Raw genomic sequence first — 25,512 nt, 5'->3', positions numbered from 1 at the left:
ATAATGATGTTGAGCATCTTCTCATGCACTTATTGACCATTTGTGTATCTTCTCTGGAACAGCTGCATGATGTGGAAAGGTATGTAATCCTGAGCTTCAGTTTCCTTGCCTGTAAAATGGAGGTAATCAGAAGGTGATTAAATGAGGTAATGAAGCTGAAGTCCCTGATACATAAGTAAGTGCTTAACAAAGGTTTACCCTTCCACGCCATTGATTTGAAACATATTAACCTAGCTAGGCTGGACCCACGATTTCCAGCATCTCTTTTCCTGTACGGTTCCGGGTTAAGGTTGACCACAGGAGGAAAATTTGGAAGGCACAAGTGCTGCGATAGCCATTTTATGCTCATCCAAGATAGCCAAAAGGTGGAAACAACTCAAATGTGCGTCAGTGGGTAAACAAAATGTGATCTATCATTACGGTGAATATTGTTTGGCAATAAAAAGGAATGAAGTCCCGACACACGCTGCAACATGGATGAACCTTGAAAAACTATGCTAAGTGAACGAAGCCAGATGGAAGTGGCCATATGCTGCATGATTCCACTTACGTGAAATGCCCAGAATAGGCAAATTCACAGAGACAGAAAGTAGATAAGTGGTTGCCAGGGGTTGTGGGGAGGTGAGAATGGGCAGTGACTGCTTAATGGATCCATGCTTTCCTTTTGGGCTGATGAAATGTTCTGGAACTAGATAGTGGTGACGGTGGCACAAGACTGTAAATGTAGTAAATGCCACTAAATCGTACACTTTAAAATGGTTTGGATGGTAAGTTTTATGGTATGTGTACAAAAATTCCTTTTTAAATTACTTAAATGTGCCGTATGACTCCTGCCAGGTCTAAGCCCCCACACTCTGGTGATTTCACCAGGGTTCCATCACTTTTATACTGGACCCGAAACCTCAGCTGATCATGCCCATGATGGGAGCAACTGCTGTTTACTTCTGGGAGGATCCTTCCTATGAAAACATGCCGTCTTCTGGAAACGCAAAGAAATCCTCCGCAAAGGAGGGGCAGTTCATCTCAGCAGCCTCTGCTGGCCAGAGCATGGCATGGAGACCAGGGCAGGTGGTCTGAGGCACAGACTCCAGAAGCTTCTTGAGCAACACTGGGGACACACCTGAGGCCACCCCAGGCACTTATGACACCTCCACTGAGGAGCTGAGGACAGTCTCTTCTGTATTCTGCTTGGGGTTGGGCTAAGTAACCAAGTGATCTCGCACTCCACGGGGCCAGAGGAAAGACTGTTCTGCTCGAGATGTGGCCTGGGCAGAAGGTTAGGAGGCCGCCACTGGCCCAGATCCCGCTTAACAGAAACCTGTGTCTTATCTTCTAAGTTATGTGGGACTCCTTAGTCAGGTCAGCTTCCTTCTCTCTCTCCACCCCCCAAGGACACCAGGCCCTTCCAGGCTGGTTATCCGGGTGGAGGCCTTGGCTGCAGCCTGACACAGCTTCTCGGGCAGGGCCTTCTCAGTCACCACTCTTCCTGATGTGCACGTTCAGAATCTTCAGAAATCCTCTCCTCCTAGCCTCAAGTCTAGGCCAGTCTCTCCCAGCCCGTAACATTCACTGCCTGCCTTTCACTCCATCCTGGCCCCCATGTTTCTCCCTCCATGTCATTTCTGACCTTAGTCAGTTGCATTTTATTTTCTTGCTCCCTGGCTATGAGGGCCAACCTCTCTGTTCATTACCCATAAATCCTTCCAACCAGCTCCAATGTGTTAGCAGAAAACACTTGCTTTTAGACGCTCTGAGGGCAGATAATGTGTGTGGACTGCCAAAGAGCTGACGCACAGGGCTACGGAGTGGAGTGGAGGGCTGTGCATTGTCCAGGACCATTTATCACAATGTGGCACAAAGTTCAAGGTTTCTGCCAGCCGGGCTATTTCCTAATGTGCTGGAGGGGGGGTACACTTCACATGCCTAGAGAGGCCTCCAATTTATGGGGCTTTAAGATCAAAACAAGGTCAGAGGGAAATTGGCTGACCCACTGTGAGTGCAAAGTGATTTCAACTAAAATGAGTAGAGAAGATGGAGATCATAGAAAGGGGAATTTCAGATTTAGTGTCTGATGTTCCATCTCCTAAAAATAGGCCACCTCCCGGGCTCTGATCTTGGCTTTCTCTCTGCGTTGTCTCTTTTGGAACTCACTGTGCAGATGTTTCTGTGCTAATTTTCCACCTGCCTGCTACAAATCCTCTATTCGGAGTCGTAGCACGCTTCAAATGCAGCATATCCCTAACTGAACTCATTCATTCATTCACGGTGCTCTCTCTCATCGCGGTCACCTCCAAACTTCTCTGCATCCTGACTTCCCCACCCTTTCCCTTTCCCACCCTCAGTGGACCACAACCCCAAGCTGCCTGCCAGTGCCCACGAATCCCTGCTTTCTGGTCCTCCCTGCTCCAGTCTACCCTCAGACCCACAGTCCAAATTCTCAGAAGCCTGGCTCCAAGCTATCTGCCCCTGCTCTAAGCTTTCAACTTATCATCATGAAAACTCCATTTCATTCACTCTGCATCCCATGTTTCTTGAATATCTATTATGTGCTGGGCAGGGTGGCGGGGACTGGGATTAAAACAGTGAATGAGTCTCTCGGGGCCCCTGATCCAGTTGGGGAGGTAAATGTGAAGGCAGGCAGCAGGGAGGCACGAGGGACAGTGCATGCCAGGGCCGCGGATGAGGATGCCGACCCCAGACTCCGTGGGTCAGAGAAGGCCCCCAGGACTTGAAGGAACAAGTCTAGGTTCCTCAGGGGGCACCGGATTGTCCATTCTTGGCTCTTGTCCCTCTTCTGGCCTCTTAACTCCTCACATGTTCCTGGAGCACCCACAGCGGGCTCCCACCTCTTTCCAAACAGGCCAACATCCTCCTACTTCCAAACATTGTTTTTCATTCTTCTTTCTCCCTGAATTATTCTTGCTTCTCGGGTCTAAATGTAAACTACTACTGAGTCTTCCTTCAAGAGCCATGGAAACAGCAGCTTCTCCCGGAAGCCTTCCTCGGTTTCTGGGTTCACACGTAATCTCTCTCTTTACTGCCTTTATCCTCTTCTACCTGGTCTACTGCTGTGGTCTGTATCACTTCCTCTTTTTCTCATTGAACTCGGGGGGCAGAGACCACACTTTGTTCATTTTTGAGAGCCCCAAAGGACCTACCGACCATAACGCCATCACTGAGGTGAAGGTGAGGACGAATTAAGGAACAGGTTCAACAGGGTTTTTTGTCCCAGCTACTCTGAAACCCTAATGGGCCACCGTGGTAGATTTGGACCGTTCTGTGTGTGCTGCTTTGTTGTACTGAAACCCTCTGTCAACTCATCGGCTCCAGCACGAGTCCTGGAAAAAGTCGAGGGCAAATCACTTTCATCCGCATGTCCCTGGGGCCGCAGCCCACCCCTTGTAGATCCACAGTAAACCTTTCCTGCCCCCGACCAAGAGCAAATACTTCCAACTCTTTCACTACACCACGCACAATCTCCAATGCGCCCACGTTGAGACCGAGTTAAAGCTCTTGCAAATACAGTCACATCTTTCTCTCTCGCCCATTTGGAGGAGAACTTCCTTTTATTCTGGGCTCATTGTTCTCTGCCAACCTTTTCAATCCATCCTTCTCTGCTTCTCAACCTGCTGGCAAACCCTCCCCTCCTAAGCCAGCTCTATTTAAACTGGCTGGCAGCCCAATCCATATGACCTTCCTTCCCTCCCCTTCTCTGGCACTTGGGCCCCTCACCTTGGCTTTGCTTTGGAGAAAGTTTAAAAGGCTGGTTTCCTCGATCCCCTTTAATCATATTTTGTTATCTCAATCAGCATTTTTATTTTGCATTGTTAAGACAGTCTGCCTTGAGTTCTGACTTCGTGGGGGAGGGGAGAGAGTTGGAAAGAGGATTCTTGATGACGGCTATATTTTATTATGTGTGATGGTCACAGGTTAGACGTGAAGTGCATCAAGCTGGGGGCTGGGGGGGTGGAGCAGAGAAGGACACGAAATACCATAAAGTCACGGTGCAAAATATTTTTCAAAGAGACATCAAAGCCTTTCTCCGCGGTGTCTTGCCTTGACCCCATTGCACACTGGCAAAACACAAACTCGAATTAAAATAAAAATACCAGGCTGGCTCCATTTAGCCAGTTAGGCTGCTGGGCTAAGCGACCAACTTTATTAAAGTCACCAAACGCAAACATTCCAAGATTTATTTTCCTCGTTTATAATTTTTCTGCCTTCCCACTGGTGGGCTGTTTATTTCTAATAATTTGGTAGGAAAAAACATTCGCTCATACCAGTGGAGGTCTTCTATGCCAAGCTGCAAAGCAGAGCACATTTTATTGCGGAATAAAACCCCTGGAAAACAGGCTCCAGGGGGGCCCACAGCCGGCGAGTTTACAAGCATAGTACAATTGACGCCATTATAATTAGTTCCCCCCAAAAGTCTTATTTTTCAGGGCAGAGATCTGAATCTTTCTCTTTGCACATGAATATCTCCGGACTAGAGCAAAAACATTATGGAGGGTGAGTCATAGACCAGCTCTGGGCTTTAAAGCCTAACGCAAATCCTATAAATCTAACCCACATTCTTTTACTGGGAATGACTGACTTTTATGAAAACCAAGGATTGTAAATCAGAAACCTAAATAGCTTACTTCGCAGCAGATAAACACAGATTTATGTAGTGGCTGAGCCCGAACTTAACCCTTTCATGGCTCTACAGAGGACCTGGGGGAACGTGGGCGGTTGGGGGTTGCTCACATCCAGCACTGGGGTTTCTTCCTAAAAGCTGGAGGGTGGAGATGGGACACGCTGCACGTCTATCTCCAGCAGATGGAGGTGGGCAACACGAGGAGCACATCTTTCTGTGGCCAAGTGTGCTTGTTGCTAATCCATCTCAGCTGGGTGCACACTGAGCCACCAGGAGTTGGCTCCTGATTATTCCAAAAGCCAGTCCCCGGCTTGAGGTGGCACACCCTCAGGAGCTAACCTAGAAGGGGTCTCTGTGTGGCTGCTTGTATGTGAGCCTGTTCTCACCTGGGATTCTAATCCCTACATGCGTGACCTCTGGCAAGCCACCAAATCTCCCTGGACCTCTACCTTCCCATCTGCAAAATGGTGCATCTAGCACGTTGTAAGGATTAAAGAGGACAATTACGTAAGGTGCTTAGAACAATGCTGGCTCATGACAAGTGCTCAATATACGTAAGCCAGTATTGTTACTATTATTACCAGAATTACTGGTTATGTAGACCAGACTTCTCAAACTGTAATGTGCACATGAGTCATCTGGGAATCTAATTAAAATACAGATTCTGGTCTAGCGTGCCTAAGATGCCGCATTTCTAACAAACCGGCAGGGGATGCGATGCTGCTGGTCCCTGGACCCCGCTCTGAGTAATTTGGGTGCAGAATTTGAAATTTACCAACTGTGCCCACATCCTTTCTCATTCAGTTCTCATTTCAACGCTTGGCCAGGTGGACAGGTCAAGCGTTCTTCTTGTGGTTTATGTTATTATTATCGCCATCACTGTGATCCCTGGCAAAGAGACCTGTCTCCAAATCCCCTCCCATCCTAAGCGAGCTGCCGTCCCGCGGGTCGCAGTGGCCGCCCGGGGCCGCCCCTCGCGGGCCAGTCCCGAAGCCCGCCGCGCGCTCGCCTCCCCGGCCTCCGGCTTCTGTGTTTAAGCGGGGCGCGCCCTGGTTCTCTACTCGAGCTTTAAAGGGAAACAGGACCCGCCGACCCCCGGAGGGAGGCAAAGGGCATCGATCATTTTTATGTGGCATTTCAAAGAGGGAGGCTCCCAGGCGGCCGGAGACAAAGGCCCGCGGCGGGGTTAATGGAGAACCCCGGATTTAATCATTAACGCTTAATACTAAAGCAGCCCCCAGGAGTGCTGCCGAGGTGGGGGTGGAGGATGCCCGGCAAGCTCTGGCTCAGCCGTTGGGGGTGGGGTGGGGGCCCTCTGGGGGTCGACCAATGTCAGGGCTCCCATGGGCGGCTGTGACATTAGGGCCCTGTCCCAGCCTTGCAGACGTGGCTCTCTGCTGCAGCTGAGTGTGGGCAGATGCGTCCTTTCAGCTCCAAGAGCCTGAGAATCCAGGGAGGACGAGGGGCACCAAGGTGGCGTCGAACTAGGGAACTGGATCCTTCCGCAGGCTCTCCTTGCCCTGCGAATGTAGAGGCATTAGCTCAGGTTCTAGGCCAGACCTGAGACCCGGGGAGTAAGCCTCCCAAAGCCGCACACGCCTGGCGGGGCGGGTCTGCGAGTCCAGTGCACAGGGGAGGCCCCAAAGCCAGCAACTCTGCGGTGCCTGGGGCGTCCAGAGGCCCTTCTCAGCCCAGACTCTGCTCATCCCAGCACTGAGGCATTCAGCTCTGACACCTCCTGGTCCCCATCCCCCCATCCTCCCACCACCCACCTGTCCACCTGCCTCCCATGAGTACACACTCAGCGTCCCCCAGCTCTCCACTCTTATCTCATTTTAGTCATTTACCTGGAGCTGGGAATAAGTTGCCTCCTTCAGTGTTTTCCCAAGTGCTTGGACAAAGCCTTGAAATCGCACAGAGAGAAGTCATTTCCTTTCCAATTCTCCTCCAAACCATCTGATAAGGAGGAGCAGGCCGCTGACCCCCTGCGGGCACTGGGACACCCTCTTCTTAACAACCCGGAAAAGGCTCCCGCTCAGAGTCCTTAGCCAACGTGATTTCTCCCCAGAATTTCGTAAGGATCATCATGTGTTCACTGTTTCTCTTATTTTTAACTTTTTTTTTATATTGAATTTTGGCGCCGTAAGTGGTGTTAAACTGAATGTTAAACTGGGTGAATTATCACCAACTGAACAGTCTGTGAAAGCAGCACTCAGATCAAGAAACAGAATTTGATAATTCTGGATCAGAAAACAGAATTTTCTGGACTCCCAGAAGGCCCCTCCCCCTGTCCCTTTCCGGTGACTATCCCCCTCCCCAAAGGGGGACCACTCTCCCGGCTTCTCGCAGTGTAGGGCAGATCCGACTTTTTCACACCATCATACAGATGGAATCCAGGTCCAGCTTCTCTTGCTCAGTGTTCTGTGTGTAGTTGTGGACTCTTCACTCTCATTGCCGAAGAATAATCATTGTATTGATTTCATGGTGACTTTCTATGTATAATACTTGGATACTGGCTTTCCATTTACCACGGTCAATACTTTTGAGAATTATTAAAGAAAAAAATGACACACAGTTCAAAAATTAAATAACAGCCCTAGTGGAACAGAGATGTGGCAAAAATAGTGCAGATGTGCATGAATCACGAAGATGTGGCATTTCAGAGCTACTCATTTAAGCGATGGAGTTTCTGGTCCTGTGCCCATGCCCAGGTTGGGCCACTTGTAAACCTCATCAAATGGGAACTTCATAAAATCTCCCAGCGCACCTGTTTTCCAGCTGTCTTGCAGGCCAAGCACCATGGTGGTGTCCCTGACTCAGGGCTCCCTAGTATGCCTTAGAATGACACAGGGGCCCCTGGAGCACACATATGCCGGCTCTGGGACCTCTGCCATGGCTGCTCTGTAGCAGAAGAGGGTGAGTCTGCCCTACGCCCCCAGGACACACAGCTGACCTTTCCCACCTCCCTGTGAGAAGACTGCCCAGGAGGAGATAAGATCAGTGTAGTTAGGGCCTTGCAGGGGGCCTCATGCCTGGGGAGCAGGATTGAGTGGAACAGTTCAGATCTGGCTTGAGCCAGGTACCCCCCGGGGCTCTTTCTCCGGCCACAGTTTCGGGCACATCCTCCTCTGGCTTCCCTGCTGAGCGGGAGACCCTCCTGGAAATAGCACCGGGCCAGGATCCCCAAGGGGCTGGAAGCAAAGGCTGCCCCAGAGAAACCTGAGCCCTTGCCCTGGGCTCAGTTAGGGATAGATTTCCACCTTTCTCTCCCGAGAGAGGAAAAGTCAATCACAAGCCCTAAGCGGGAGGTGATACTGACTTGTTTACTTTCAGATAGGGCTTGGAGAGCCCTGTTGACTCATTCATCTTGGGAGATCTGATTGCCCAGCAATGATGGCTCACACTTAGGAGGCTGAGAAAAAAGGCCTCTGTTCTCTCCTGACAAACTCAAATTGAATTCCCATCTCCTGTCCCTTTGTAGCTGCGTGACCTTTTGCAAATCCTTTAACCAGTCTCAGCCATCATTTCCGGGTATGTAACGGGGAGGTAGGAACACCCTCTCAGGGCAGTGGCGAGCATTCCACGGGCCAGAGCCAGGCAAGCATTTCGTGTTGAAGCTCAGTCAGTGGTGTTGGCCTCCGTCTGGAGGAAAAGAGGCATGGGGGAAAAAGTCTAACTTTGAACCCAGTTGCATGGTTTTTAACCCTAATTCTTGACATTTCTTCATTCAGCTTCAGTTTTTTCTTTGACTGGAAGAAGGAAAGAGGCAGAGTTCCGCCTGTCACACCACAGGTGCCTCTGGTTGGTTAGGATCTCAGGCTCCCTCAAGCTTGATCCTCTGATGGCCTATTTCCAATGCGGTATCTCCAAGAAGAGCTGGGCTGCTTCCAAAGGGCCGTCCCAGCATCCTCAGCAAAGGCCCAGAAGCAGGATTCTCGCAAAGGTTCCCTGAGTAACAGTGGCACTCAGGATACCTGACTCCCTACTCACTAAGGGCCCCCCATTCTACTCCACAACTTGTAAACATTGTTCAACACTTTAGATGATTTTAAAAAATTAAAAAAGGACACCCATGTTGATGGCAGCATTATTCATAATAGCCAAGAGGTGGAAGCAACCCAGGTGTCCATCGATGGATGAGTGGATAAACAACATGTGGTATATCTATACGATGGAATATTATTCAGCCTTAAAAAGGAATGAAGTTCTGACACATGCAGAGGACACATGGACGAAACTTCAGGACATTATGCTAAGTGGCAAAGAGACAAATATTGGATAATTCCACTTACATGAAGTAACAAGAATAGTGAAGTTGGTAGAGACAGAAAGTAGAATAATGATTGCTGGGGGCTTGGGGCAGGGTGGGAGGGAGAGTTGATTCAGTTTTAAAATTGAAAATTTTTTATCCTGGAAACCCCCTCCGTCTTGGACAAACGGGGACGATTGATCACGCTGCTGAAACTGCTTCATCACATTCTGCTCTGGTTACTTTCTGCCTCACCCAAATTAGGAACTATGTTTATTGAGCAGAGGCTGTGCTGAGCACATTTTCTACATGATTTCCCTTAATTTCCCCAACAACAGCATGAGCTAAGTATTACTATTATTATTAAAACCAACATACTTTACTGTTCCTGTGCTAAACAATACTAGGACAAAGCATGCATTCTGGTTTTTGTGCTGAAATAAAACTGTGACTACACAAAATAATATTTTCTTATCCAGACCAGAAGCTTGCTTATCAACACTCTCTTCAGGACCCTCGCCTCACTGTGCTCACCAATCAAAAAGGACCGTGTCATAAATTCTGCCCCGTCCCAACCAGTCTTTCCAGAGCTGCCTTAAAAATCCCCCAGCTCAGGTCTTCAAACCCAGTCACTCTTCTCCCCCGACGCCCCTCTTCTGAGAAGACTGTCAAGGTGGTGTGTGCTCCCTCTTTGCCGTGAGTCTCATGAACTTGCCTGATGTTCTTGTTGAGAAGTCAACAGCTGGCATTATTTCCCCAATTTTAGAGCTCAGGCATCTGAAGCTCTGAGAGATTGTCTCTTTTCCGACGAGCAACGAACATTTACTATTTTGAGGATGTACTACGTGCTGGTTATGGTCCTGAATACCTGACATAGTTATTTCATTTGATCGTGACAATAATTCTGGGAATATTAATTCCAGGTGTTGATCTCTACTTTGTAGATGAGGCTACTGAGAACCAGAGAGGCCGAGCGACTTGCTGAAGATAGAAGAGCTAGGAAGCTATAAGCAGAGCATTAAAACCTCAGTCCAACGGACTTGAAAGCCTGCTGGAATACCTGCAGTGGCTCCCTAGTACCCCAGAATGCAGCTCTCGTGTCCAAAGCTGACCTCAGCTGTCCTCCATGCACCAGTCTCTCCTTCGCCCTCCCTTCTCCTTCACCCGCTGTCCACTTGCACCAGGCTGTGTCCTAGGCTTTCTCTTGGGTCCCAGCCTCCTCCCACCTGCAATGCCCACGGGCCTTTCAGTCCACCTGACTGCAGCCCCCTGACCACTTCAGCCACCCGGAGCCTTCCTTCTTCCAGCTTCCGTTCATCCCTTCTTTGCTCTGCCTTTAACTTTGCCTTCTTTCCCTTTTCATATACTCATGATCTTTGCAAAGGCTGTCAGCTTCTGGAGCCTCTTGTCGCTGACCCCTCTGCCTTGCCCACGCCCCAGCACCTCTGCGTTTGGTTAGCTGTGAACCTTGGCCAGTCCCTTTGGCTCTCTGAGCCTCGGTTTCCTCATCTGTGAAATGGAGATAATAACATCAGCTCACAAATCAATTGTGAGACTCTGCCAGGTGATGTCTGGGAAAACACTTTCATTTTGATGAGCTTTCTCTCCCACAGCAAAACCCAACAGGGATGGGACAACCTTCCAACTTGTCTACACTCACAAGCTCCTTAGGGAAAATTCTGGTCCCTCTGGGTGGGGCTTTCTCAAACTTCTGTATGGTCAACCCATGTGTGAGATAGGGGGTGATGGGAAAATCGGTCTGTGAGGTGATCTGAGAGGTCTGAGAGGCTGAGAGAGCGCTAGCACCTGGCTGAGCATCTGGGCGCTGTTGGTATTGATCATGGCTTTTTACTTATGTATTTTTGATGCTTTCATATATTGGGGCCTTGCTGACCCTTGAGGGACTGCCCCTCTCAGGGCTAGACAATTCCTAAAGACAGCAAACAACTAGCCTGTGAGTGCACCTTTCATATGCAAACCACGCCAAAGCCAGGATCCCTGCCACCTCCTTTATGAGTTCTGATACTCCAGGCCACCTTCCCCTGTCCTCACCCGGGGCCAGGTACCAGACAACTGAGACAGCACCTACACCCCAGAGCCTGGTGAGATTTTTCAGACTAGCCAATTCTAAACTGCTTACCCTGCCTCACCTTTCTTTGCCATGGAAACCACAGTAAAGGCTCTTGCCCATGGCTCCCCCTGCTCCTTCTGGCTCCTGACTGACCCTGCGCTTCCCCATGTGACCCTGCATGGCCTGCCCCTTTCTCTTGGGATCACAAATGATCTTTTCAACAGTAGTCATCTCCTGATCTGTTGGCCTCACTATACCCGAATAATAATAAAACCTATGTTTTAGAACACTTGTGTCCAAGGGACAGAGGACAGTTCTCGTCATCTTGGTCCCAGCTGATGAAAGCCAAGGAGAGAGCATGAGGCTAGTTCTAGAGAGACCCTACTCTGTGGCCGCAGCAGCTGGAGCAGCACCCTCCTGACACTGCTAGGCTGAGCCAGGCTGGGCTGAGGCTGGGGGCTGCTGGAAAGTACCCCTCCACGCAAAACCAAGACTCCAGGGGAGCTGTGAGCTGCTTTTCTGGCACCTCCAGAAAGGCCCAAACCAACCTCCACTGTTCATCTCTGCACCCAGCCCATGAGCACTGAGCACTGCCGTGGGCTCAGCAGGCCTGGCACGGGGCCTCCCTCATGGGACCACCCACTGGACCCCCTCACCCCACCCCACCTCATGCAGCAGCCTCATCCTCTCTGTTTCCTCTGTCTCTCCAGGGCCCTGGGGGGCTGCTATGTCTGGACTGACTACAAGAGGGAGCCGAGGGAGAGTGGCCGGGTTTGCAGTTAGAGCTGCCATCCTGCTGATCCTGGGGATGGTCAAGGAACCTCCCTTTTGTTTCCACATTGATAAAATGAGGCACTGGGGTTCACTGCACTGCCTGGTGGGGTTATAGATGAAAAAGAGAAGGCACTGGAAAGGTTTTGGCAAGCCCACAAGCACTGGATGGAGGGGGGGCTAGTATCAACCTTCCGTGCCAGTGGCTCGTCACTGGCCTTGCAGGTTTGCTTTTGTTTTTTCAACTGCAGCCTTATTTTTATTCACTTGAACAAACCGTATGCATTTCAGTACGGTTGAATACACTCTTTCTGGTGAACATTTCTAGGTGTACAGTCATAAAGCACCACCATGATCAAGGTACAGAGCAGTTGCAACATCCAAAAATATTTCCTCATACTCTTCCTCTGTGTCAGCCCCTCTCCCCACTCCTCCCAACCCCTGGCAGCTGCTGATCTGTGTCCAAGTCCTCTCATTTTGCCTTTTCCTCCATGTTAAGTAAATGGAGTCACATAGTATGATTATATGTTATATAAATGGAGTATAGATGGAGGTCGTGTTAACGGAATAATATATATAGAGCCTTTTGAAATGGGCTTCTTTCCCTTAGCATTATGCCTCTGAGATCCCCCCAAGTTGTTGGGTATCAACAGTCTGTTTTTTGTTGTTGTTGAGGTGCATTCTGTTGTATGGATGTATCACAGTTTGGTACCCAGGATTCTCACCAGGTGAAGGACATCTGGGGTATTTTTAGTTTGGGGCGATGATGAATAAAGCTGCTATAGTCATTGTCAGGGTTTCGTGTGAGCATAAGTTTCATTTAGCTTGGGTAAGCACCTAGGAGTAGAATCGATGCATCATATGGATATTTTAACTTTATAAGAAATTGCCAAAGAGTTTTCCAAAGAGGCTGTAGCATCGTGCGTCCCCCAGGAATGCACGAGAGTTCCAGTCGCTCTGCCTCCTTCTCAATGCTTGGTGTTGTAGATTTTCCTTCTTCCTTTTTTCTTCCCTCTTCCTTTCTTTTCTTTCTTTCTTCCTTCCTTCCTTTCCTTCTTTCCTTCTCTCTCTCTCCCCCCTCTTCCTTCCTTCCTTCCTCTCTCTCTTTCTTCTTTCTCTCTGTCTTTCTTTTTTCTTTGTAGCCATTCTAACAGGTGTGAATGGCTTGTAGCTTAAGACTGGGGGCTGCATTAGTCTGCTAGGGCTGCCATGATCAGATGCCACAGACTGAAGGCCTTAAACAACACAGATTTATTCTCTCATAATTCTGGAGGCTGGAAGTCTGAAATCAAGGTGTCACAAGGTTTGTTTTCTTCTGAGCCCTGTCTCCTTGGCTTGTAAATGGCTGCTTTCTTGCTGTGTCTTCACATGAGTGTCCTTCTGTGCACATTTCTGCTGTCTCTCTCTGTGTCCAAATTTCCTCTTCCCATAAGGACACTAATCATATTGGATTAAGGCCCATCCTAAATATCTCATTTTAACATAATCACCTCTTTTAAAACCTTATCTCCAAATACGCTACTTTCTGAAATACTGAGGGTTAGGACTTCAACATATGAATTTGAGGGGACATAATTCAGCCCCTAACAGGCAGTGTAGACACATCTCAGCCCAAGCACATGGAATGGGAACATAAGTGAGCACGTGGCCTTTATGGGGGAAGGTAGAGAAAATTCCTTAAGTCCATATGGTTAAGGGTGGTATCCATCGCCTTGGGGCAAAATGCTGGAAATATCCTCCCACTGGAAGTGCAGGAAGAGCACAGGCTGTAGAACCAGACCCCAGCTCTCATCCCCCCTCTGCTGTTTCCTGGCCACAGGACCTTAGTGGGTCACCTCTTGGCTAAGGCACACTTTCATCAGCTGTAACAGAAGGGAAATTCTAACTGTCTCACAGCCTGATGGTGAGGAGTTAAGAGGATAATTCATGTGTAGCACTTCCACCAGCCGAGATGTGTGAGAACTACAACTTCCTTTATTTTTCCTTCTAATTCATTTTTGCTTCTTATTAGCGGAACTGTAGGGAAACTTTTGGCATTTTTTCTACCTCCTGGGATTTATGTTAAGGTCTAAGTGCTTAATAAATGTCAGCAGTTGGATTTAAAGATTCTTGGTAAAATTGGCTACTGGAGACTCGAATGTGCTCATAGATTTGTACATGACTAGAAAACTGTCAAGTGCTGGAGAAAGTTAGCGATTGGGGTTATTTGCCAAAGGTCTCAGATAGCTCCACCTTCTGCCTCCTTCCAGGGGCTGCCCAAGTTCAGCCTCTCTACCTGCATTTCTCAAAGAAATAGTATAGGTTCAGTAAAGATGAGTGAGACCCATCCTTGTCCTGAAGGAGTTAGTATGGACCCGGGGAGACAAGACGAGCAGAGCAATATGCAAATGACAAAATAGAACAGGGTCTTCTCACCCCCGGAAAAGCCAAGTCAGCCAGTGAGCCATCCTGGAGGAGAGCGATTTTAGGCCTCATTCCCAAGCACGGGTGACTTGAAAGAAGTGGTGTTACTTCAGCATCTCTAGACTGGGGAGAGTATTCAAGGCAAAGTTGGGAGGTGGCAAAGGCTGGGGCATAGACGGAGAACCTTTGGTGGGCACGTGGCAAGAAGAGGTAGACAAGAAGACCAAGAAGGAAGCTGTGGGTGGCCTTGAATGCCAGGTTGAAGCAGCTGGACATACTTTCTTAGCAACAAGAAGCCAAAACCAGTTTTTAAAGCGGGCTTTTTCTCATCTAAGTTGAGTTTTCGGACGATAACTCCAGCATCTAGGAAGATAGACTGAAGGAGAACAGCTTTAGGCAGGTGGCCCAGGTGGAATTGAGACCGACGGATCAGAAAAGAGGGAAGGAGGAGCTAGTCTTGCTGGGGGCAGTGGGGATGGGGCAGGAAAGAAGCACAGAGACCCTGGGGAGGTGGAGCTGGGTGGCCAGGGTGGGAGTGGGTGGAAAGAAGAGGGTAGAGCTAAAGAGGTTCCTTTGTCATTGTATTAGCTTTCTATTGCTCCTGTTTATAATGACCACAAATACAGTGGCTAAAAAGGACATGAACTTGTTATCTTATAGGTTTGTAGGTTAGAAGTCCAATATAGTCTTCCTGGGCCAAAATCAACTCGTCACGGGTCTGCTCTAGGAAAGAATCCATTTTCTTGTTTCTTTCCAGCTTCTAGAGTTACCCACATTCCATGGTCCATGACCCCTTCCTCCATCTTCAAAGTCAGCATCTTTTTGACCCCCTGTAGTCACATCTCACTCTGACCACAGCCAGCAAGTGTTCTTTGCTTTTAAGGACTCATGTGACTAGATCGGGCCCACCTGGATAGCCCAGGCTACTCTCCCCATCTCAAGGTCCTTAATTTAACCACATCTCTGCAAAGGTGTTTTTGCCATGCAAGGTGACATAGTCAGAGATTCCAGGGATAAGGATGTGAACATCTTTGGGGGCCATTATTTTGCCTGCCACATTCATGTAGCCACAAGCTCTGAATCCAGGCAGGAACTCGTCTCCCAGTGTGGCTGATGCCTCCATGCTGGGCCCTTAGCCCCCTCCCCAGGTATCAGACATGGAGTTTCCTGACTGGTCCCCTTTCTCCAGGCTTCAGCCCAAGTCCTCCTCCTAAGTAACTGGACATCCCCTCAGTCCCCTCTCCTGGGCTCCTGCTCTCTTCCAGACCTCTCGGTCTGCCACAATTCCTGTGCCCCAGATTGGCAGCTGGCTGTGAGCCCCCTGCTCTCAACAATGAGCCTTCTGAGGCCTGGAATGAAGAAGGGACTTTCTTCGGGGACTTCTGGGGACAGCCAGGAGGGAAGCATCTCCCTGCAGCCCTCGCTGGAGAGGTGAGAGCACTTCTGCAGACACTTCTGGACCAGCATCTGCTCTCCTGTGCTGGGCGGTCGGCAGTCTGACCTTGGCACTCGGGGACCTGCCACTGCAGAGAGGAGGCCCTTCCTCCATCCCTGTGCGGTTCCCACCACCTCCCGGGCTCAGCAGACCCAGCAGCAGCTCCAAAAGTCACCAGCGTGCAAACATTCATAACTAAGGAGACTGTTTTCTCAGGATGAGCCTGGGGCTTCTGTCTGTTCTATTTTTCAAAGCCTCAGGGGCAAGAAACGTGGAATTCAACCCAACAGCTCAGCCCTGACCACACTATCGGAGTGTGCTTGTCCCCCGACTGGACACAAACGCCCCTTACCTTGCATGCCCCAGGGCCTGCCAGGGCTGCATTCCGAGCCTGTATTCCAAACTCAGCCTGGGGTGGCAGAGCAAACACGCACAGTGGTTTTGCACAGAAGATCTACCTGGGGCATTTGGGCCCAGATTGTGTTTGAAGAAATGTGGGAGAAGCCAGGCACTTTCCCCAGTGTTCCTGTAACCACAACATTCGTGGCTTGAGGACCAGGATGGGGACAGGCCAGCTGTCCAGGACACCTGACACCTTCCCCCTGTAGGAACCCTCAGCTCCAAGCAAACCAGACACTGTCACCACTCACAAGCCTGGCCTTCTCTCTCCTCCCCGGCTCTGCTCACCCCTTCCCCTCCTTGCAGCTCAACCAGTCTCCCTGAGACACTTAGGTCTCATTGTCCCAGCCTGGACAATGGGGACCCAAAGCTGAGTAAGATGTGGTGTTGGCACTCCTGGACCCTGCAGTCCAGGGGAGGAGGCAGGGCCTTATACAAACCAATACAGCAAAATGCCCTAGGGGCCAAGTTGGCTGGGCACAGGTGCTCTGAGACACCAGCGCCTAACCTAGCCTGGAGGGGCAGGCAATCAGGGGAGGCTTCCTGAAGGAGGAGAGTTCTGAGCAGAAAGGGAGGTGGGCCAAGCAGAGGGAATTGAGGACACTCTGGGCAGAGGGGAGGGATGGAGGGGATGGTCTCCTCCACTTCGAGGAGACATTCTTCCCTGGATCTTCTTACCCCCCAGCCCAACCCAAACCTCTGTGACTACCCACTGCTCTGTGTAGCGGTGTGTTCATCTGGCACAACCAGACTCTGTGTGGTGTGTGTGTGTGTATGAGAGAGAGATCTACAGTCTCCTGTACCCTCCGTGCCACCCCAGAGCACCTCGCCATTAAAGCTTGTTGAGCAAACGTAAATGGCTGTGTGCAGCATAGCCCTCGAACGCTCAGGCCGGTCTCAGCCTGGGCTCCATACAGGCTCCGCCCCCGCCCAGCTGTGTCTCCTCAACTGTAACTGTGGACAATCGCGGCATCTGCCTCCAGGGTTCTCGGTCAGCTGTGTAAAATGAGGACACTTGCAAAGTGTTTAGCAAGTTCCTGGTGCATAGAAAGTGCTAAACGAATGGTAGCTATTATTATTCCTGGTGGTGTTCTGGAGTTCCTAGAGCCGCTATGCCAGGGTGCTGGCTGGCATTCTGGAGGCCCCAGGGCACAGTGGGAAAAGCTCCCTCTGAGGGCCGGGTCCTGGCATGAGTCCTGCCCCATCTACGCCCCCTCAGGCTGGTTCTCCGGGGGCCCCAGGTCTTCTGTGAAGTGGCTGCTCAGCCCCGGTGCTCTCAGAGCTTTCCTAGAATAGAGCTCCATCTCAGGCCTGCCCTCCTTCCGCAGGGCCCAGCACTGCTCTCAGAACCCCATCCGCTCCCGGACTCCCGGATGCTGGGCTGAGGGAGGCTGGCCCGGGGGGCCCGGGAGCAGCTTCCTCACCGGCCAGGAGCCCCCTGCCTCCTCCACATGGCAGCCTCCAGGGTGGCAGCAGGTGGCTGGGGCAGTCACACCCTGCATTTCCTCCCTGGGCCTCTCCCCTGGCAGGCGAGGGATGAGCCCAGGCGTGCTGCTGGCCGCTGCCACCCCCTGGGGAGTTCTCGGCTACCTCCCACTTTGCTGCTGAGCAGCTTCATAAAAGCTGCACAGCTGCGGAGTCCTCCAGGAGAGGCTGCAGCAGGTGGGACCCAGGGAGGCAGTGTGCCATGGGGGTTGGTACATGCTCTTGGAATCAGGCAGGCCTGGGTCCACATCCCAGCATCGCTCTTCCAAGTCGTGAGACCTCACTTGAGGCCCAGTGTCTGGCCTAAGTCAGGGAGCGATGAATCTTTTCTTTAAAAGGACCATGTGATTAGACCAAAGCCACCACACAAGTGCCAGGAGCAAAGAGTGCTCAAGACAGGCCATCTCCTGAGTCAGAACATGTGGCTGTCCCTGCACCTTGGCTTGGGGACCTGGGAAGGGGAGGAAGTGAAACAGACCAGAGGGCATGTGAGTTGGGCCTGGAGAAGAGGCACAGTGCTCAGCATGGAGAAGGGGCCAGGCTGGGCTCTCCCTTGAGCGGGGGGAGGCCTGACATTCGACCCAGCAACAGTCTAGAGCAGAAGGGTGCTGGGCAAGGTCAGAAGACATCTTTGTACCTGAGCGACAAGGTTGGGGGCAAAGCTGGTCCATGGAAAGATGGGAACGACTAGCCAGAAGCCAGATTCCTATTGGATGCCCTGTGGCTTGAGCAGCAATCCAGTTCGAAGTTTCCGAAGACCTACTGTGCTCCTGCATTTGGTGTCGCCCAGGGCAAAGGCGGGCCCTGTGTTTGTCATCTAGACAGGGAGACGAGGGCAAGTGCTTCAATACTGGGGCAAGTGTGGGAGCCCGAGGACAGTGCTGGCCGTACTCTCTGAGCTCCAGGGAGTGGGGAACTCCTACCCCCACCCAGGAAAGGAAGCTCAGAGGGTGAGTCGTGCTGGAAGTCAGGTGGTGTAGCCACCGGAGTGGTCAGACCTGCTCACCCCCACGAGGGGGCTGCTCTTTTCCTCTCTCCCAGGATTTCTGGGGAGGGACCCTGGCCGTTAGGACGTGACCCTGAAGGCCAGGGGTGAACTAGGATAGCTACAGCCGAGGCAGATGGAAGGAAGTCTCAGTCCTCAGGGCCACACAGGGTCTTAGGGCCAAACCCCTCGGGGGCCCATCCACCCAACCCTCTTTGGACTCAGGAAGGAGGGGGAATGACAGCTGGCCAGGGCTTCAGAGGTCTCACAGCCTGAGCCTTGCCAGTTTGCTTCCACCACCGACACATTTCCAAGAGAAATCCGGTGTCCTGATGACAGAGAAGGCAGAGATGAAGCACGGGCTGTTGGGAGGCCTCGAGCACGAGAGGGTGTTTGCCTTTTCACTCTTGAGCGCCTTCTCACACTGAATGCCACCTCCTCAGAGAAGCCTTCCTGGCCGCCCAGTGTTCTCTGTCACCGAGCGCTGTCTGCTTCTTGCCAGGCACTAATAACCATTGGGGAGAAGGCAGCTTGAAGTCACAGCACAGGTTCCCATTCTAGGTGGGTGGTGCCACGACCCAGGAGGGTGGGGGAGCCAGCTGGACTGACGCACAGGGGACCACACACAGGAGAAGGAACAGCAGGTTCTAGAAGCCGTGCAATTCTAAGAATCAGAGACACTGGTTTTCATGACTGAGTTTCACCCTGCGACTCTGAGGTTGCAACTTGCTTCCAAATTCATGGCTTCTCCCAGGCCCTTCTGAAACCCCAAAGCAGAAGGGGGAGAGGACCCCGTCTTGCCAAATGCCTTCTTGCCTTTGGCAGGGGAGGCAGTTAATTTCCCCACCGTGGTTTTGCATCCGCTGCCAGCAGAGCACACGTGTCCCTGCTACCGTGACTCCGCAAGTCCCTGCAAGACCCACGGAAAGCTGGGTTGTCATTTTAAGTTTCTACTCGCACATCCAAGAGAGCCGTCAGTGTGGGGAGCACTCCCGGCCCCCTTGCGCTGATTTCTGCTGCTGCTGCTGTCAAAGCCAGCCCGGCTTGCCCCATAAGGTCCCTGGAGTGGCGATAATCCAGGGAAAGGAGCAGAAGGGGAGTGGGGACAGACAAGCGAACCACGGAGTTGCTGAATCTACTTAGAGAGGAGCCCACAGTGCTCAGCCCCATCCCTTGCTGGATTGTTAACAGAACTGGACTCCCTCTGTCCGCAGCGGCCTCTCCTCTGAGCTTGGGATCACAGGAATCACAGGTTGCAGCTTAGCTGACTGGGCACTTCCCGTCCTCAGTGCTTCACAGCCATTTTTAGAGTCTGCGGTGACTACAAGCTCGGCTTGTTCCAAGTGAAATGCCAAAGAGCTGGGTCTTAAACAAGTTCCCCTGTCCTTCACTGGCCACTTTCAGCTCTGCTTGAACATTTCGGGTTTGCCTGCTGGCCACCAACCAACACCACAGACTCCCAGCACCTCACCCGTTCCTGCCTCTCCCTGCCATCCGACGGGAAAGGCAAACCTTCTGTGTTTAGCACAGGCCTGTCAGTCCAAGTGTAACGCAGACATAAACCATCTCTGTGGGTGGCTTCAGGACTGTGGCTGTCAAAGCTGCCCAAGTGGACCTGGACTGTGGACTTCTGCTCGGTGAGGGGCAGGCTGCCGCCTGGGCTCCTGTTCCGGAACAAGGGGTGAGGAGCGAGGAACGTTAGTCGAGCAGCTACTCTGAGCCTGTCTTTAAGGCAAGCTTTTAGCATGTCATCTGTGTCATCAATTCCCCGTCACCATCCTGAGAGATCGTCATGCCTGCTTCACAAATGAGCAAACAGAGGCTCCAAGAAGTCACACGACTGTCCTGACTCTGCCCTCCCTCCCTGGGCCAGAACCAGGATGAAAATGGGAGGTTGACCCTAGCACTTCTCTTTTCCAAGACTCTTTCCAAGTTCTCCAGCAATGGCAGCAGCTATGAATGTTATCAGGGCACATAATCTAATAAGGAGACAAAATCTTCGAAACCAGGCCTGACCTGGAGAATTTTATCCTGAGGACACCACCTGCAGGGCTGGGTGCAGGTCCTGCCTTCCCCTGTCACTCCTGGAGGAGTCAGCACCTGGAGTATGCTGCCACCTCCTAGGGGCGGGGAGGAGTCGCAGAGTTCCCACCTCAGGCTTGGGTGGTGGCCCCTTGCTTCTGCTTGGCCAGGACACTGCTATCTGGCATCCCCTTCATCGCCGTCTCACCCCACTCTTTCATGCCAACATCATTTCACGTCTCTGCTCCCTCCCCTCCAGGCTCCTTGCTACGCACACAGGTGTGTCTTGATCCTCTTTCGATGTTGGTTTCTCTGCAAGCCGAGTCTAGATCTTTGGCACCGATCATTGTTGCCACGGGGCTTCTCAGAGATTGGGAGCATCAAGCGCAGGTGTTCTGGCCTCAGGAACGTGTTTGCCATGCCATCTGCTGAGCCCCCGATGGTTCTCATTCTATACAACTACCTCAGAGCCCAGGAATTTGCATCTTAACACGCTCCCCGGTGACTGATGCTGGGGGTCTGGGCACTGCACTTCCAGAAGCTCTGAATGACACCAATGCAAGCTTTCCAAATGGCTTAACACTGGAGAAGAGAGAACACTTTTCAAAGGAAGGTGGAACAAAGGACTCAGAGGTGGTGGGGGGTGCAGGTGTGCTCGGAACGAACATATATGGAGCCCCAACAGGAACTGGTTGTTTCAGACATTTCATCACTTTGGACCCCACAGCAGCCCTGCAAGCTAAAACTGATTAGTGCTTCTCACAATGGAGGGAAACTGAGACTCAGGGAGCTTAAGAAACAGACCCAAGTTTTCATGGGCTGTCAGGAAAGACCCAGAATTTGAAGCCATATCTGGCTGATTCCAGAAGACTTCATTACAAATATTGCTCTGCCAATGGTTGAGCAGCTACCAGCTACCAGATATCTTTATGCAGGGCCGGGCACAGGGTCAGTTTTCAAAGCACACCTGTAAGTGAGTGAAGAATGATTCAATGAATGAATGAGTAAATAAGAGAACAAAACTGCTTGGAGATTATGGAAAGAAGCCCAAGAGGTTCCTGCTATGACCTCATGCCCAAACTTCTCCTCCCCTGGTTTCTTTAATCTGAAAGGTGACCCAGCTAAGTTTGCCCAGTTGATAAAGCCAGGCAACTCACCTGCACCTTTTGTCTGCAACCCGAATCCAAACAGGAAGCTGGGGCTCAGATAAGGCGGAGGAAGGCCATGCCTGGAATCAGCACCAGACGGGAACTAGTCATTTAATTTGACGTCTCAAATATCCACCGAGCACCTTTCAGTGCCAAGCTCTGTGCAAGGGGCTAAGGATGAAGCAGGAAACCAGACAGTCCCTGCCCTGGGATGGCCAGTCATCTACTGGGAATCTAGAGGTTAAAGATGTAATTGCCAATGGGATGAGTGATATGGAAAGGGAGAAGCGTGATGCCAGGTGGTTGCAGCAAACCTCCCTGGAGTTGTGGCCTTTCAGCTGGAACCTTAGAAGTGAGAAGGAGTGAGTCAGGAGTCAGTGATGCGAAGGATGCAATCCCTTCTCGCCACAACCACCCTAAGGGCAAAAGGTGCTTGTTGATTTTGGTTTCCCTGTTCTTGGCCCAAATGGTTTTCCATAAGACATTGCCCATTATTCCAGCTTACCGTGCTCTCTGCGCCTGCTCCCCAGCTTTGCCTCAGCTTTGCCTCCAGGAGCAATGGCTCAGCCTGTCCTTTCGTTCAGGCCTCCTGCCTGCCTCCCTTCACCCCTTTAGCCAGTGTGTGTGTTGAAGCCTCCTTGTACTGGCCTGCTAGTTGATTCTAAATTGTCAAGGATTTTGTAAGCTGGCTAAAGAAAGTCATATTATAAATTAGGTTATATGGGGGCCGGCCCGGTGGCGCAGCGGTTAATTGCACACATTCCCCTTCGGCGGCCTGGGGTTCGCTGGTTCGGATCCCGGGTGCGGACATGGCACCGCTTGGCACGCCATGCTGTGGTAGGTGTTCCACATAGAAAGTAGAGGAAGATGGGCATAGATGTTAGCTCAGGGCCAGTCCTCCTCAGCGAAAAGTGAGGAGGATTGGCAGCAGTTAGCTCAGGGCTAATCTTCCTCAAAAAAAAGAAAAAAAGAAAAGAAATAATATTACTTATCACTACTGATGTCTTCTGTCCTTTATTAGAGCTCCACAGCGAATACCCATTTGCCGTGGCAATTCCACAATCGCTCCTAGTTTTTCCAGGACACTGTGGGTAACAAACCAGGTATCTACAGACCGGTGTAGGATCCTCCCTACGATCTGTAATGTTATTTCTGGGGGAGGGGAAACATGTTCTGAGTTCCAAGTCCCTGACTCACATATTGCTTGAAAACAGAGCCTATTTGTAGCTATGGGCCGGCTACTCATGGTTTTCAAACAATTTTTTTTTTTTAGCCACAGCAACCTTTGTTCAACTAACATCTTATATGTTGGCCCAAGATATAAAGCAGATTTTACAGCCAACGAGTACAGTTGAGATGGAGGGGATGGGGATAGCCTGGAGCCTGCCCCCACACCAGGTTCTGCCAAGCACGGTATATAAAATCCTTGGCCTATACTATTGACAGTGTGGACTTCTGAAGACCAGTTGGATTATTTGGTTTATTGAAAATGGTTTTGTGTCCACAACATGGGACTGTTTAGGACAACAAGATGCCTTTGGTGGAAGACTTCTGTCTTATTTTAAATACGCCTCTGTGCAAGCAGAAGTAATCATTTCTCGGTGATGGCAGGTTAATGGGGTGCTCCGCTGAACCCTGAGATATTGCCGATATTGCTTTCCATGGATCAAACAAGACAGATCAAAGTCAAGATTTTCAAAATTCTCTTGTAGGAGGAAATTCCTCCAGGCAAAACTTTGAGGTTTTCACAGTCCTGAAAACTAGTCTTGACTTTCTTCTGGCAACAAAAAAGATCCTTTTACTTGTGCCAAGCAGGAATATATTCCTTCTCAGAAACTACTTTATAGATTACGTGTCATTTCCTACTTTCCTTTTGATTCTCATAGTAATTATCTTCCTTTAAGAAAATGTCTGCACAGCAGACAGTAGGCATGTTTAGGCAGATAAGCATTGCAAGCCAAGCCAGCTGGGGGCAGCGTGGTTTCTGTAACCCGTCTAAGGCCCAGGACCCACGTGGGCAGCACTGCATTCAAAGAACCATAGAGTTGGGGCCAAAAAAGTAATTGAAAAGGAATTCCAAACCTTACCTGGGCTTCTCAAAACTGTGAAGGGAATCCAAATTGAGTCTACAGCAACAATTTCTTCTCCTGGCCTGTCTCTCACCGGCCGCCTGCGCCCACCCTTCCAGGTTTGGGAGCATCTCCTTCTTCTCTGGTCTCCCAAGCCTTTCTCCACGCCAGCTGTGCCCTGGGATGGCAATTACAGGATTATCTTGGATGGGCAGAGGAGGGGTCGGGGGAAGGAAAAATCTGAATACTCCTTCATCTGAATAACTTTGGGCTTGAGATTTGCTGCGTTCTAAATTACATCCTTGTCATTGTCTGATTTTGTGCACGCTGCAAACAGATTAGTCAACCTGATGTACTGAGCCTGAGCCAACTGGCTCAAGGGAGCAATACTTAGCTGTGTTACTTTATAAGTTTCCAGTAGTCCATGTGGCAAAGAAAATCTGACCGCTGTAGCAATAACTGAATTATCATGGCCACTCTTTCTCATAGGATAAGTGACAGACTCCATGTATGCTTCTGTGTGTACACAGTTCATCTATTGTAATTAAGGTTAAAACAAGCAGAGGAAGTCATTATCTGAAAGTCCAATGAGACGCAGATGCTGGACAGTAAAATGATAAGTCCCTCCTTTTGCTCTGATCATGGGAAATTAGGGATATTGACAATGATTGGAGTAAAAAATATCACCTGAATTTGTTAAAGATAGACCCCTAGAAATCAGAAAAGTTTTCAGACAACAAGTGAACTTCAAGGAAACCACTAAAAACTGTTCCTACACCACACTGTTATTTCTTGACAATCAGGCTCTTGTTCACTTTAAATGAGACTTGATTTGTGATCACTGGAGATACAAAAGGCTCAATGAAATAGTCCCTGGCTTCCAGAAGTGCCTGCACTGGAAGGGGGTGGTGGTAGTTAGAAGGTTACTAGTCTGGAAGCTTGCATTGTGGAAGCACAAAGCAAGGGGGACCAAGTCTCCCTGAGGGTAATGCGGGCCAGAGAAAGCCACACCAGGCAAAGAGGACCAGGAAGGATGCTCTAGACTGAGCGAGCGGCGTGCACAAAGGCTGCAAGGTCTGAGCGTGCATGGTGGGTTTAGGAAACTCTGAGTACTCCAGGGAGGCTGGAATAGGGAGAGCAGAGAAATGAGTCTGTGGGGGAGGTGAGCATTGCCAGGTGTCTGTGGAGGACAGGAGCAGAGTACCCTGGCCGGAAGAAAAAGCAAAGGCTAAATGAACAAGGAAAACGAACACCCACACTTCATCCTGTGTAACAGAGACACCTGTTAGTAGATTGGGCTCAACCAAGACAGGCAGAAGCCTTGCCTCCTAGATCTGTAGGCGGGCTTCCACCTCCACAAAACCCTTCCTCCTCTGTCACTCAAGAGACAGCTCAGATATCAAGGACTTGACCAGTAGCAGAGGCCCTAGGTTTCTAGGAAACCCAAACCAATGCTTTCTAATCAAAAATTGGGAAGTTCGGGGAAGGCAGTGAGGAACTGCAATAACTGTAGGCTTTAATGGAAGAGGCAAGAGCTGCATATGCAGCTCAGCCAGAGCAGGGAGGGAGAGGCGAGACAGCAAGAGGCCTGATTAAGGGGAGAAGCCCACTGGAAACCCAACCTCTTTAGATAGACAGATACATAGATGGATAAATAGATGATAGATCGATCCGTCATCCATGCCATTTGTATCTACTCATCTTGGACTCTGACTCCAGAGTCTCTTGTTTCTTTTCTACTGTGCAATTAAAAACAAAAGCGTGGGGCTGGCCCCATGGCTGAGTGGTTAATTTCGCGTGCTCTGCTTCGATGGCCCAGGGTTTCGCCGGTTCGGATCC

The 25,512-nt window shown here is 50.5% G+C and overlaps 1 long non-coding RNA gene across 8 annotated transcripts in view; it reads right to left on the bottom strand.

Moving 5' to 3' along the window:
- Positions 1 to 3,956: 3,956 nt before the first annotated feature.
- LOC123283302 (uncharacterized) overlaps positions 3,957 to 25,512 on the bottom strand; it is a 203,439-nt gene continuing 181,883 nt past the window's right edge. For 7 of the 8 annotated variants that reach the window (XR_011493496.1, XR_011493498.1, XR_011493492.1 and 4 more), the window contains 2 exons: positions 6,484 to 23,851; positions 3,957 to 6,156 (listed from right to left, as the gene is read on the bottom strand). This is a non-coding gene — a long non-coding RNA (uncharacterized lncRNA). The remainder of the gene's footprint in view (positions 6,157 to 6,483; positions 23,852 to 25,512) is intronic. The other variant, XR_011493495.1, reaches the window with a different exon arrangement.

This window comes from Equus asinus, chromosome 2 (genome assembly GCF_041296235.1).
Source record: "Equus asinus isolate D_3611 breed Donkey chromosome 2, EquAss-T2T_v2, whole genome shotgun sequence".
NCBI classification, from domain to species: domain Eukaryota; kingdom Metazoa; phylum Chordata; class Mammalia; order Perissodactyla; family Equidae; genus Equus; species Equus asinus.
This window is presented reverse-complemented; position numbering and strand designations above follow the sequence as displayed.